At 40.1% G+C, this 15,000-nt stretch overlaps 1 protein-coding gene across 2 annotated transcripts in view; it reads left to right on the top strand.

Annotated features, from left to right (window-relative positions):
* LOC133581409 (cysteine/serine-rich nuclear protein 1-like) overlaps positions 1-15,000 on the top strand; it is a 41,780-nt gene that overhangs the window by 5,029 nt on the left and 21,751 nt on the right. Inside the window, exon 1 of one of the 2 annotated variants that reach the window (XM_061935407.1) lies at positions 3,340-3,594. The exons of the other annotated variant lie outside the window; for it this stretch is intronic. The gene's annotated coding sequence lies outside the window, so the exon portion shown is untranslated. Of the gene's footprint in view, positions 1-3,339; positions 3,595-15,000 lie in introns of those variants that run through there. 2 annotated transcript variants of the gene reach the window in all.

Here is a 15,000-nt window from a genome sequence, read left to right as displayed (position 1 = left end):
AGCTCGGGCCGGAGGGTATTTCGTTTTTCCGCCCTTTCCATCTGTTAATCTGCCACGCTCGCTGAGCAATGAGCTTCATTTTCCTCTCAGTCAGGGGACAGCCTGTAAGAGCAGGACACCGGAATGTCATTTCATCAAGTCGAGATTTGACCGTAAACAATGTGATTTACTGGGGAAATAAAATAGCAATTTGTGGATACTTGACGTACTCATAAAATGACACTAATATTTGACTGATAAGAAATATAATGGAGATTTACAAGAACACATGAACTAGGCATAGGGCTTGAAACACACACACACAAAAATATTTTTATTTTTTTATTTTTACAGTAAGGTGATTTATTTGTCAAAATACCACATTCTTAAATATTATTTATTTATAATTTTTTTATTTAAAAAAAAATTGTAAAAACATTTTTAAGCTCATTAAACTATGGAAGTATTTCCCATGCCTAGTGTTGATTTTGCCCTCCAGCTGAGTCTGTGTACAAAACCCAAAACCAGTGAAGTTGTCACGTTGTGTAAATTCGTAAATAAAAACAGAATACAACGATTTGCAAATCCTTTTCAACTTATATTCAATTGAATAGACTGCAAAGACAATATATTTAATGTACGAACTGAGAAACTTAATTTTTTGGGGGCAAATAATCATTGACTTAGAATTTAATATCACAGGGGCATTTTTACCACTGTGTTACATGGCCTTTCCTTTTAACAACACTCAGTAAACGTTTGGGAACTGAGAAGACCAATTTTTGAAGCTTTTCAGGTGGAATTCTTTCCCATTCTTGCTTGATGTACAGCTTAAGTTGTTCAACAGTCCGGGGGTCTCTGTTGTGGTATTTTAGGCTTCATAATGCGCCACACATTTTCAATGGGAGACAGGTCTGGACTACAGGCAGGCCAGGCTAGTATTCGCACTCTTTTACTACATGTGGCTTGGCATTGTCTTGCTAAAATAAGCAGGGGCGTCCATGATAACGTTGCTTGAATGGCAACATATGTTGCTCCGAAACCTGTATGTACCTTTCAGCATTAATGGTGCCTTCACAAATGTGTAAGTTACCCATGTCTTGGGCACTAATACACCTCCATACCATCACAGATGCTGGCTTTTCAACTTTGCGCCTAGAACAATCCGGATGGTTCTTTTCCTCTTTGGTCCGGAGGACACGACGTCCACAGTTTCCAAAAACAATTTGAAATGTGGACTCGTCAGACCACAGAACACTTTTCCACTTTGCGTCAGTCCATCTTAGATGAGCTCGAGCCCAGCGAAGCCGGTGTTTTTTCTGGGTGTTGTTGATAAATGTCTTTGGCTTTGCATAGTAGTTTTAACTTGCACTTACAGATGTAACGACGGACTAGTTACTGACAGTGGTTTTTCGGAAGTGTTCCTGAGCCCATGTGGTGATATCCTTTACACACCGATGTCGCTTTTTGATGCAGTACCGCCTGAGGGATCGAAAATCCATAATATCATCGCTTACGTGCAGTGATTTCTTCAGATTCTCTGAACAATTTGATGATATTACGATGAGATGGTGAAATCCCTAAATTCCTTGCAATAGCTCATTGAGAAATGTTGTTCGTGAAACTGTTCGGACAATTTGCTAACACATTTGTTCACAAAGTAGTGACGCTCGCCCCATCCTTGTTTGTGAATGACTGAGCATTTCACGGAAGCTGCTTTTATACCCAATCATGGCACCCACCTGTTCCCAATTACCCTGTTCACCTGTGGGATGTTCCAAATAAGTGTTTGATGAGCATTCCTCAACTTTCTCAGTCTTTTTTGCCACTTGTGCCAGCTTTTTTGAAACAAATTCCAAATGAGCTAATGCCAATGCACACTCATCTGCGCGCTCTGATGAGCGTGTCAGTCCTGCTGCAGCAAGCGGCTGCAATCAATCACCAGCAATCATCAGAGGACCGCCTTCATAAGCCTGCACAACCTGCTATCCCGCGCCAGAACGTAGCTACCTGTCCTGTACAGCAAGTCAAACCTGTCTAGCTCTACGATATACTCTCTTTCTGTGTTTCTCCCCCCCCCCCGCGTATCGTATCTTGCAGCAATCGTTCGTTCCCGCGTGACGAGCTGTGTGTCTCGTCTTCCCCTGTGTTCCCCTCTAGTTCTCTGGCTGCCCCTTGTATCTCGACCTCCCGCTTGGACACGGACCTTCGACACCTCTCTATCGGCCCCCCCGACTTCCTACCTGTCTCTCAGATCTACAAGCCTGCCCTGCCCCTTTTGGACTTGCCCCTCGCTCAACACTCCGGTAACAATCAACAGCTAATCCCCACACATAGTCACACACCATACACATAGTTTGGATTTATTACACACTTCATGTTATATATATATATATATATATATATATATATATATATATATATATATATATATATAGTACTAAATATTACCCCCCTGTTGTCTGTGTCGTCTCCCCCTCCTGTACACAACAAGTATTTTGCAAAAAATAACAAAAGTTTTCCACTTCGAACGTTACGTATCTTGGACACGGACCTTCGATGCCTCTCTATCGCCCATCGACTTCCTACCTGTCTCTCGGATCTACAAGCCTGCCCTGCCCCTTTTGGACTTGCCTCTCGCGCAACACTCCGGTACAGCTAATCCCCACACATAGTCACACACCATACACATAGTTTGGATTTATTACACACTTCATGTTATTATTTATGTATGTATATATGTATATATGTATATATATATATATATATATATATATATATATATATATATATATATATAGTACTAAATACTACCCCCCTGTTGTCTGTGCCGTCTCCCCCTCCTGTACACAACAAATATTTGCAAAAAATAACAAAGTTTTCCACTTCGAACGTTAAGTATCTTGTCTTTGCAGTCTATTCAATTGAATATTGGTTGAAAATGATTTGCAAATCATTGTATTCTGTTTATATTTACGATTAACACAAAGTGCCAACTGGTTATTGGTTTTGTGCATCGAATTGATATCATGTTGTATTAGCAATATACAATAAACTTAGCAACTGTCCCTAATCTGAACACTTGTCCCGACTCACGCCGTTTGAGTGAGTCTATTTACTCAGGTCATTTATTACAGTTGAAGTTATCAAAGAGCGCATGCGGAGCTGGAGGTTTAAAGTTTATTTGCCTGCCTGTTACGTCACCGCTGTTGGCTGAACACGACAGACAGGAATCGAAGAGCAGCGGCGCTGATAACGAGCAAGATGTGTCCCCGCCCGCGACGCCGGGTTTCGTTTCTCGCTCAGCGTGTTCGTGGCTCGCACAGCTTTGTTGTTTGCAATTACTCTGTCAATTACACACAGTTAGCTTTTCAAGACAACAATAAAGCTCTTAATAATAATTTTTATCAAAGTAACTTCCAGGAAAGTGTAGCTTAGGTCGCTATCGGGTTGTGAGCCGGAAATGCACACGGGGGGTTACTCTCTTGCTGTGTGGTATGTACTCTTTGAGAATCCTGAGGCGTTCACTACAGTGTAACATTAGCTCGCCACACACAAACACCGACTACCGACTCTAAACTTCATCTTCATCATTATGCCGCTACCGGAGCCCTGGTGAGTAATTGAACACAAACCGTGCCGTCCCGCGGGTTTAAATGCCCTTTCGTCGCCTCACTTTCTGACCTTTACACCGTTATCTTTTTTTTCCTCTTTTTTTAATGATGACGTCACTATGTAGTCTATGGCAGTTTGGGGTGTTTTTGCAACCTTTTTTTGAGCCAAGGCACATTTTTTTCATTGAAAAAAATCCAGCATAAAATGTTAAAAAGGAAACTCAATAGGCTATTTTGACAATATAAAGTCGTTCTCATTAAATGCCTGACCCAATTGTTAGATATGACTTCAAACCATGGCATCAATAATTATCTTGTCTCAAAGTAGGCTCACAAAGCAATGATCTACCTGCTGCCACCTACTGGTGTGGAGGAGTATTACATGGTTACTCTGCCGATCTCCAGACAAAAAATAGTTTTCTGAACAATTAGGTGAAATTGCATCATTTCACATGGCACACCAGACAATATCGCACGGTACACCAATGTGGCGCGGCACACCACCAGCAGAAAACGTTAAAAAAATGAATCTCCACCAGGTTTTCGTGCCTTATTTTGAGTTTGTTGTTTTTTTCCTGTGTATATATAATAATAATAATAGATTGTATTTGTAAAAATCACTTTACATTGAGTAAACAACCTCAAAGTGCTACAGTGTATTAAAAATAAATAAAAATAAAAAGATAATAGAAAATAAATACAATTTAAAGCTGCAAGCAGCGATGGACGGGACCGACTTTGAGGGCTCATAAAATCCAAACCGAAGCAGTAATTAAAACTCTTTCATCAACTTTTAATCAGAAGGGTTCAATCTCTTTCCTGTGCTAATTTGAAGCCGACACGACAAACGCGCTCAGAGGAGATAATGTTTGAAAAAAAGGTGACTGTTCTTACACAACTTTTGTTTTGAAGGGGGAATTGCAAACTTCTTGTTGATTTTTGCTGGGGGTTGTCAGTGTATGAAATATAGGTCTAAGTGAGACCTACATAGAGGTTTTCGTTTCATGTCTCTATGACATTCCTACTGGGAGTTACAGGCAGTTTTGTCTGTGTTTTCTTCCTAGGGGGCGCTAGAGCGCAATTTTGAGTTTTGGGGTTTGTTTTTTTTGATTAGATCGCAATTTTCGCCAGTCCTGATGTGTGTGTCCAATTTGGTGAGTTTTGAAGCATGTTAAGGGGGTCAAATTACAGCTCAAAGAGGCGGCGGCTTTAGTTCTTGTCTTGCGCTCCTATTTTGGTGGCTTTTCCTGTTTCGTTGGTATTTTTGAGCGATATTCCCCGCACATGCTTTGTTTTCGCAATCAAGACTATTTCAGTTGTGCGGACGCTATCCTTCTTTGTGTGGACATTGTTGACTATCATGTCATGTACGGATGTACTTTGTGGACACCGTCTGCTCCACATGCTGTAAGAATACTTGCCAACCTTGAGACCTCCGAATTCGGGGGAGGGGGCGGGGGAGGGGGTGGGGGAGTGGGCGGGGTTGGGGGGGGGGCATGGTTTGGTGGTAGCGGGGGGTGTGTATTGTAGCATCCCGGAAGAGTTAGTGCTGCAAGGGTTTCTGGGTATTTGTTCTGTTGTGTTTATGTTGTGTTACGGTGCGGATGTTCTCCCGAAATGTGTTTGTCATTCTTGTTTGGTGTGGCTTCACAGTGTGGCGCATATTTGTAACAGTGTTAAAGTTGTTTATACGGCCACCCTCAGTGTGACCTGTATGGCTGTTGACCAAGTATGCATTGCATTCACTTGTGTGTGTGAAAAGCCGTAGATATCATGTGACTGGGCCGGCACGCAAAGGCAGTGCCTTTAAGGCATGCCCCCATTATTGTTGTCTGGGTGGAAATCGGGAGAATGGTTGCCCCGGGAGATTTCGGGAGGGGCACTGAAATTCGGGAGTCTCCCGGGAAAATCGGGAGGGTTGGCAAGTATGACTGGGAGACACAACTGCTCTGTACTTCTCCCTACGTCCGTGTACCACTCCGTACAGCGGCGTTTTAAAAAGTCATAAATGTTACTTTTTGAAAACCGATACCGATAATTTCCGATATTACATTTTGAAGCATTTATCGGCCGATATCAGCATTCCGATATTTTCAGTCATCTCTATTTTGCAACAATATTTTTTTTGACCAGTTAGGTGGATTTGCATCATTTCCCAACGGCACACCAAACAGCATCTCACGGTACACTTAGTGTGCCGCGGCACAGTGGTTGAAAAACACTGGATTATTGAACGGCTGTTTTAATAACCCGGATTTTGTCACGTGATTTCCTTCTGAATGGTGTTTATGTCGCACGCAGAGCTAAGGACAATGTTGTTCGGAGACCGGTCTGTGGAACGCTCTCCCTGACCACCTAAGGGTACCACAGACTGTGGATGCTTTTAAAACATAAAAACCCTTCTTTTTAAAAAAGCCTTTTTTTTTTCTTCGAAAAATGCATACTTGTTTTAGCTATTTGGGTGTTCTAGTTTTTATTTTTATGTATTTTTTTACTATCTTTTTATTTGTATTTTTTTAATACACTTGTAGCACTTTGAGGTTGTTTACTCAATGTGCAGGAAATGACTCCATTACGGTGTTACGGCTGCTACTTTTAATGATAAACAATTGCCATTTGGCGAGTGAGCTGCTCCTCCTGCAGCTCCACGTGAGCTCGGACCTTTTAAATAAATGATGTGCTCCCAGAGGGAACATCCATCTGAAGTGCATTACATCACACGAGATGTGAAAGGGTTAGAAACAGGCCGCAGTTTTGTGTACTTTGTGTTACCGTACTAAAACCGCGCAGACGTCACAAAACACGTAATGCAACGGGTAAAAGAAACGTCCCTCGTTTATCGCTGTTAACTGGTTCCGGACATTTAGTGGGTAAGAATGGTTTTAGTTGTATTGTAAAACTTACAAACGTTGCTTGGAGTGATGAGTAAACAATCCATACGAGTAGAAACGCTATGGACAACTATAAGACAGAACGGCACTTGTGCATCCGGTTTAAAGCTTTAAACAGAAGGGCACTTTCGGCTCCTGCAGTGAGCAAACTCGTCCAAAAGATGGCGCCATGACACAAACAAAAACACACCTTTTCAGTGTCTTTGCTTGTTTTGATTTTATATACTATTTGCATTATGGCTTTCAGCGAAGATATTTATATAAAATTAGCTGCACCGTTTTATAAGCCGCAGGGGTCAAAGCGTAGAAAAAAATGTAGCGGCTTATAATCTGGAATTTACGGTATATAGGGTATATATATATATATATATATATATATATATATATATATATATATTAAAAAACGGCACACATTGAAGACATTTAATGTATATATATATTATATATAATGTGTGCCGTTTTTTAATAAAATAGAGACTTTCGTCCAGGCTAGAAATAAATGTTCATGTTTACATTGTTAAATTAGCTGCACCGTTTTAAACAAATAAAGAATCCATACGAGTAGAAACGCTATGGACAACTACGAGACAGAACGGCACTTGTACTTCCGGTCAAAAGCTGAATTTCTACGAAGTAGGAATCATTCATTATAAATCATAGGAATAAAATAGAAAAACCTGTTCACCACCGTCTAAATAAAGATGTCGACTTGTGTGAGTAAATAACAATACAGAGGAACCTCGATTTACGAACTTAATTGTTTCATGAACATGTTTTGTAAACCGGAAAGTTCGTATAGTAAAGGAGAGTTCCCCATCAGAAACATTGTAAACATGATTTATTATTTCTAGCCTCGACAAAAGTCCCTATTTTAGTAAAAAAAAAAAAAAGGGCACACATTGAAGACAATATAATGTGGATATATACTGTAAATATACCGTAAATTCCGAACTATAAGACGATATTTTTTTTCTACGCCTTGAATCCTGCGGCTTATAAAACAGTGCAGCTAATTTATAGATTTTTTTTCCGCTAAAAGCCATAATGCAAATAGTTTTAAAAAAAACACAAAGCAAAGACATTGAAAAGGTGTGTTTTTGTTTGTGATATGGCGCCATCTTTTGGACGAGTTTGCTCACTGCAGGTGCCGAAGTGCCCTTCTGTTTAGAGCTTTTAACCGGAAGTACAAATGCCGTTCTGTCTTATAGTTGTCCATAGCGTTTCTACTCGTATGGATACCTTATTCATCACTCCAAGCAACGTTTGTAAGTTTTACAATGTAACTGAAACATTTCAAACCTACTAAATCGTCCAATGTTTGATGTTTGTTGGAGTGTTTTCATGCATATTTGTACGTGCCATGACAATGTAATGAAGCAAGTGCCGTTAGCATTAGCTAATATGCGAACACATTTACATTTATTTCATATGATGACCACAGGGGGAGCACTTTTAAAACCGACACACAGTCAATTTGAAAAATCTCTCCTTTTTGGGACCTCCCTTATTTTGACAGATTTCACCACCAGGGGTGCAAATGAGATCTCTATTTTTTGTTTTTTGTAATGTGCTGAATACCGATGACAAACGAGTCACGGACCACAGATGGCCCCTGTGCCGCACTTTGGGCAACCCAGCTGTAGAAGCTAACTGTTAATGGCCTCTATAGTCTTAATACCGTAGTGTACTTGTTCATCCTATGGTCACATATGGGACGCGGGTTGTCTTAGGTCAGCAACGGAAGTCGTAAAATCAGCTGTCACCTGACGGGTTTTTTCGCGAGCGCGGCCACAGCTGCTGCTCACTGCTCCCCTCACCTCCCAGGGGGTGGAACAAGTGGATGGGTCAAACGCAGAGAGTAATTTCACCACACCTAGTGTGTGTGTGACTGCCAGTTGTACTTTAACTTTAACTTTTTGTATCCACATTAAATCATTAAAAAATCCTGACTTTGGAGCAATGTTCACGGACTCTAGTATTTGGCTCTCTATTAGATGCAATGGTTTTCTGTATTGGGACCATGATTTTGGTCCTAACTTGTTAACCTGTCCTCATATGGAAGGCACTTTTCCTTGTTGATGTCTCAAGAAGGGTAGACATTAGAGATGCGCGGTTTGCGGGCACAACCGCGGAGTCCGCGGATTATCCGCGGATCGGGCGGATGAAATTAAAAAAAATTAGATTTTAAATAGATTCAGGCGGGTGGCAGTTAAACCAATTCGGAAATATATATACATAGTTAAATGTTGTTACCCACATACGAAAAACGAGCAGGCACCTGCTGCATATGCCACAACAGAAGAAAAAAAAAGAAAAGAGATGGACACTTTTACGGAGCGGAGAAGGGACGCCTCGCCGGGGTCCGGGACCGAGGCCCCTTCCCCCGAGAGGGCCCCACCGGGAGCCGTAGCTGAGGCGATCCGCGAGAAGGGCCCGACGCACGTCCAGGGTCACTACCGCGCCCACCGCACCGACACCCCGCCTCGTCCGCCTTCGCCGCGGCCGGCGTCACGCGCAGCAGGTAAGCAGCTTACCTGCCCGCCACCCCCGTGGCCGGGGGCTCGTAACATGGGTCACTCCGCGCGCTCCGCCCGCGCAGCTTACCTGCCCGCCACCCCTGTTGCCGGGGGCGCGTAACAGGGGTCACTCCGCGCGCAGTGCGCTCACGAAAGGGGTGGGGCTCACCCTGGTTGATATAGAGAGCAGGACGGTGGCCATGGAAGTCGGAACCCGCTAAGGAGTGTGTAACAACCCACCTGCCGAATCAACTAGCCTTGAAAATGGATGGCGCTGGAGCGTCGGGCCCATACCCGGCCGTCGCCGGCAGCGAGACGCGCTTGGAGGTGCGCTCAGCGCGGCTCCCATATGATTGCGCACTGGTGTGCGTCTGGGTCGTGACAGCGTGGCACGCGAAAGTCTGTGCTGCATTGGATCAGTCTCCTTTCTTTAACAGGCAAAAGCTTTATAACCTCACCATACCTGCCAACTTTTGAAATCAGAAAAACCTAGTAGCCAAGGTCCAAGGGCCGCAGGCCCCGGTAGGTCCAGGACAAAGTCCTGGTGGAGGGTTCAGGGCTTCGCCCCCCGACGCAAAATGATTATTAGCATTCAGACAGGTTAAAATGTTGCTAAAACCATCACTTTTCTATCAGTCACAGTGACTTTTCAAAACAAAAATATTACAGCAAAAATCATATGGGTTGATTGACATGTTTATTCTGTAAGCTAACTTCAATAGTTTGAAATTATTTTGACAGTTAATGCCAGTTATCCTGTCAACCTTTCACAAGACTTCAATTTGTTAATTGAAAGTATAAACAGTATAAACACTTTTTACAGTAAACAAATGGTAAAACAGTACTAAACAATTCCATTAAAAAAAAATTGGTGTCATTATTAACTTTCTGTCCAAGCTTGTATAATCTACTGCCTTGTTCAATTGTAAAAAATATTCTGTGCCTAAAATTCACATTTCTATCACAATTATCATACTGTAAACATGGTAAGCTAACTTCATTAAAATTAATAGTCCTGTCAATAGCATGGAATTACAATTCAAATGTAGTTTTTTTGTAAGCCTTTCAAAAGAATTCAAAATATGAAAAATTAATGAAAATTAATTTAAGCCATCAGACACTTGAAAAGTGGCACATCACATCTCTAATGTAATCATTTGAACTTTTCAACAGAAATAGCACTGCAAAAATATTAAGGACATACTTCTGTATTTTGGTAGTTATGCTGTCAACATTTAACAAGATTTCTTCAACTTGGACTTGAAAGCATAAATAGTATAAACACTTTTAACAGTATGTCGTGCTGTGAAATACAGCCGACAGGATTGCGCACCAAACACGAAGCAAGGCCAAAGCGCATTCATGGTGCAGGAGAACAAAGGACTTCTTTCATTTAAGGTTTGTGATAAACCATCAAACTCATTCGTTAAAAGGACTCTATAGTAATATAAAGCGAATTTTTCTGGACATTATCATGCAAGAAAAGTTTATTTTTGGGAACGCGATCACCGCGTAATGATTTTTAAAGGTTGCATTACAAACATTTAACTGTCCCATGTGATCAGCCAGTGCGATTGGAAATCCATGCTCAATTATTGCCTCCGTAAATAAAACTTCGGCATTTATCACATCCAAAGAATCTGTTTGGGCGACGAAAAACGTTGAAAGTTTTCCACTTGTATCGCTAGCAACGGCATTAGACTTGTGTTTTTTTGTCCCAACGTGGTCTTTTACATCGCTAATTCCTCCGTGTCCGATCGAAAAATCTTGTCTGCACAAGGTGCAATTCGCGTAGTTTTCACCCTTTTTTTTTTTTAATTAATGAAAAACCGTATTTTTTTATCACTGCAACCGTAACCCGGAATAGGTTGATGAAAACCGTACGAATTACGGGAAAACCGGAGTAGTTGGCAGGTATGCCTCACTAATGCCTTGCATCGTCTATATTAGATATATAACAACGGGCGGGTGCGGGCGGATGGCGGGCGGGTGCAGTTCTGATCAAACGTTACATCGGGTGGATGGCGGATGGTTGACGACTTTCTGACGCGGTTGCGGATTAAATAAATTGCCTATCCGCGCATCTCTAGTAGACATACAAGAAAACACACACACACACATTAATGTACACACGCACATTCTTGTATTTGTTATCTTCTTGAGACATTTAAAAAATGCCTACCTGTTTCGGACCACCCTTTCTAGATATATAAAGATTTGTATTTACAACATTAATAATATATACATACTATGCAAATATAAAAAAGCTTGTTGTGAAAAATGAGTTGGAGTTTCACAAGAAAAGGTCACAATTTCACAAGAAAAACTTACAATTTTGGCAGTGTTATAATAAAAGTCGTAATTTTACTCAACGCAAGTCAACATTTTACAAAAAAAACTGAACATTTGTGCAATATTATGATAAACGTTGGAATTTTACTCAATAACAGTCACAATTTTACAATAAAAGCTTAAAATGTTGGCAATTTTATGAAAAGAGTCGAAATTTTACTCGACAAAATTCACAATTTTATAAGAAAACTTTACAATTTTGGCAATATTACAGGTAAAAGCCAGTAAATTAGAATATTTTGAAAAACTTGATTTATTTCAGTAATTGCATTCAAAAGGTGTAACTTGTACATTATATTTATTCATTGCACACAGACTGATGCATTCAAATGTTTATTTCATTTAATTTTGATGATTTGAAGTGGCAACAAATGAAAATCCAAAATTCCGTGTGTCACAAGATTAGAATATTACTTAAGGCTAATACAAAAAAGGGATTTTTAGAAATGTTGGCCAACTGAAAAGTATGAAAATGAAAAATATGAGCATGTACAATACTCAATACTTGGTTGGAGCTCCTTTTGCCTCAATTACTGCGTTAATGCGGCGTGGCATGGAGTCGATGAGTTTCTGGCACTGCTCAGGTGTTATGAGAGCCCAGGTTGCTCTGATAGTGGCCTTCAACTCTTCTGCGTTTTTGGGTCTGGCATTCTGCAACTTCCTTTTCACAATACCCCACAGATTTTCTATGGGGCTAAGGTCAGGGGAGTTGGCGGGCCAATTTAGAACAGAAATACCATGGTCCGTAAACCAGGCACGGGTAGATTTTGCGCTGTGTGCAGGCGCCAAGTCCTGTTGGAACTTGAAATCTCCATCTCCATAGAGCAGGTCAGCAGCAGGAAGCATGAAGTGCTCTAAAACTTGCTGGTAGACGGCTGCGTTGACCCTGGATCTCAGGAAACAGAGTGGACCGACACCAGCAGATGACATGGCACCCCAAACCATCACTGATGGTGGAAACTTTACACTAGACTTCAGGCAACGTGGATCCTGTGCCTCTCCTGTCTTCCTCCAGACTCTGGGACCTCGATTTCCAAAGGAAATGCAAAATTTGCATGGTTGGGTGATGGTTTGGGGTGCCATGTCATCTGCTGGTGTCGGTCCACTCTGTTTCCTGAGATCCAGGGTCAACGCAGCCGTCTACCAGCAAGTTTTAGAGCACTTCATGCTTCCTGCTGCTGACCTGCTCTATGGAGATGGAGATTTCAAGTTCCAACAGGACTTGGCGCCTGCACACAGCGCAAAATCTACCCATGCCTGGTTTACGGACCATGGTATTTCTGTTCTAAATTGGCCCGCCAACTCCCCTGACCTTAGCCCCATAGAAAATCTGTGGGGTATTGTGAAAAGGAAGATGCAGAATGCCAGACCCAAAAACGCAGAAGAGTTGAAGGCCACTATCAGAGCAACCTGGGCTCTCATAACACCTGAGCAGTGCCAGAAACTCATCGACTCCATGCCACGCCGCATTAACGCAGTAATTGAGGCAAAAGGAGCTCCAACCAAGTATTGAGTATTGTACATGCTCATATTTTTCATTTTCATACTTTTCAGTTGGCCAACATTTCTAAAAATCCCTTTTTTGTATGAGCCTTAAGTAATATTCAAATTTTGTGACACACGGAATTTTGGATTTTCATTTGTTGCCACTTCAAATCATCAAAATTAAATGAAATAAACATTTGAATGCATCAGTCTGTGTGCAATGAATAAATATAATGTACAAGTTACACCTTTTGAATGCAATTACTGAAATAAATCAAGTTTTTCAAAATATTCTAATTTACTGGCTTTTACCTGTATAATAATAATCAGATTTTTACTTGACAAAATTATGATAAAAGTCATAATTTTACTCAAAGAATGTCACTATTTTACAAGAACAGCAGAAAATGGGCAATATTGTGATAAAAGTCCGAATTTTATATGACAAATGTCACCATTTTGCATTAAAAAAAGTACTAATTTTACATTAAAAAGTAATAATTTTACTAGAAAATATTGCAATATTACAGAAACAGAAAGAATATGACAAATAGTTCCCAATTTTATAAGAAAAAAGTCGACACATACTGTTTTTAGTTCATTTTTTAAAAATGTAAATGTTTTTGTTTGTAGTTGGTTTTTAATCTTCATTATTTACTTCAAGTTATTACTGTATGTCTCTATATACATATTTATTTTATTTTTTTGTATGAATTTTGGCCAAAGTGGGCGCATTTCAATTTCTGACACACACTTATTACATATGTTGGCCAGAAGGGAGCACTTCAAATTTTGACACACACTTGTTATTTCATATGTTGATCTCTACTTTTTGTTTTTTGTAATGTGCTTAAGACCGATGACAAACGAGTCATGGACCACAGATGGCCCCTGTGCCGCACTTTGAGCAACCCAGCTGTAGAAGCTAACTGGCAATGGCCACTATCGTCTTAGACTGTAGTGTATTTGTTCATCCTATGGTCACATATGGGTTGTCTTACGTCGGCACTGGAAGTCGTAAAATCAGCTGTTCATCGGGTGGGTTTTTTTCTTCTTTAGCTGCCGTCTTGTTTTATCATATATTGCTGCCTTTGCACCAGTCAATGTTTACTTTTGTATGCACATTAAATCAACAAAAAATCCTGACTTTGGAGCAATGTTCACGGACTCTAGTATTCGGCTCTCTATTAGATGCAATGGTTTTCCGTATTAGGACCATGATTTCGGTCCTAACTTGTTCACCGGTCCTCATATGGACGGCACTTTTCCTTGTTGGTGTCTCAAGAAGGGTAGAAATACAAGAACGCACACACACACACACACACACATTCTTGTATTTGTTACCTCTTGAGACCTCTGAAAAATGTCTACCTCTTTAGGACCACCCTTTCTAGATACATAAAGATTAGTATTTACAACAATAATAATATATACACACTATGCAAATATAAAAAAAGCTTGTTGTTCAAAATGAGTTGGAATTTCACAAGAAAAGGTCACAATTTCACAAGAAAAACTTAGAATGTTGGCAGTATGATAACAAAAGTCGTAATTTTACTCAACGCAAGTCAACATTTTACAAGAAAAACTGAACATTTGTGCAATATTATGATAAAAGTTGGAATTTTGCTCACTAACAGTCGCAATTTTACAATAAAAGCTTAAAATGTTGGCAATTGTATTGAAAGAGTCGAAATTTTACTGGGAAAAATTCACAATTTTATAAGAAAACTTTACAATTTTGGCAATATTATAATAACAATCTGATTTTTACTTGGCAAAATTATGATAAAAGTCATAATTTTACTCAAAAAATGTCACTATTTTACAAGAACAGCAAAAAATTGGCAATATTGTGATAAAAGTCCGAATTTTATATGACAAATGTCACCATTTTGCATTAAAAAAAGTACTAATTTTATATAAAAAAGTAATAATTTTGCGAGAAAATATTGCAATATTACAGAAACAGAAAGAATATGAGAAATAGTTCCCAATTTTATAAGACATTTTTCGGGGATGAATAGGGAAGTCCTTCTTTAGCTGCCATCTTGTTTTATCATATATTGCTGCCTTTGCACCAGTCAATGTTTACTTTTGTATGCACATTAAATCAACAAAAAATCCTGACTTTGGAGCAATGTTCTAGTATTCGGCTCTCTA

Source organism: Nerophis lumbriciformis, linkage group LG03 (genome assembly GCF_033978685.3).
Source record: "Nerophis lumbriciformis linkage group LG03, RoL_Nlum_v2.1, whole genome shotgun sequence".
Classification (NCBI taxonomy): domain Eukaryota; kingdom Metazoa; phylum Chordata; class Actinopteri; order Syngnathiformes; family Syngnathidae; genus Nerophis; species Nerophis lumbriciformis.
Note: the sequence above shows the minus strand (reverse complement) of the source record. Positions and strands in the feature narration are given on the sequence as shown.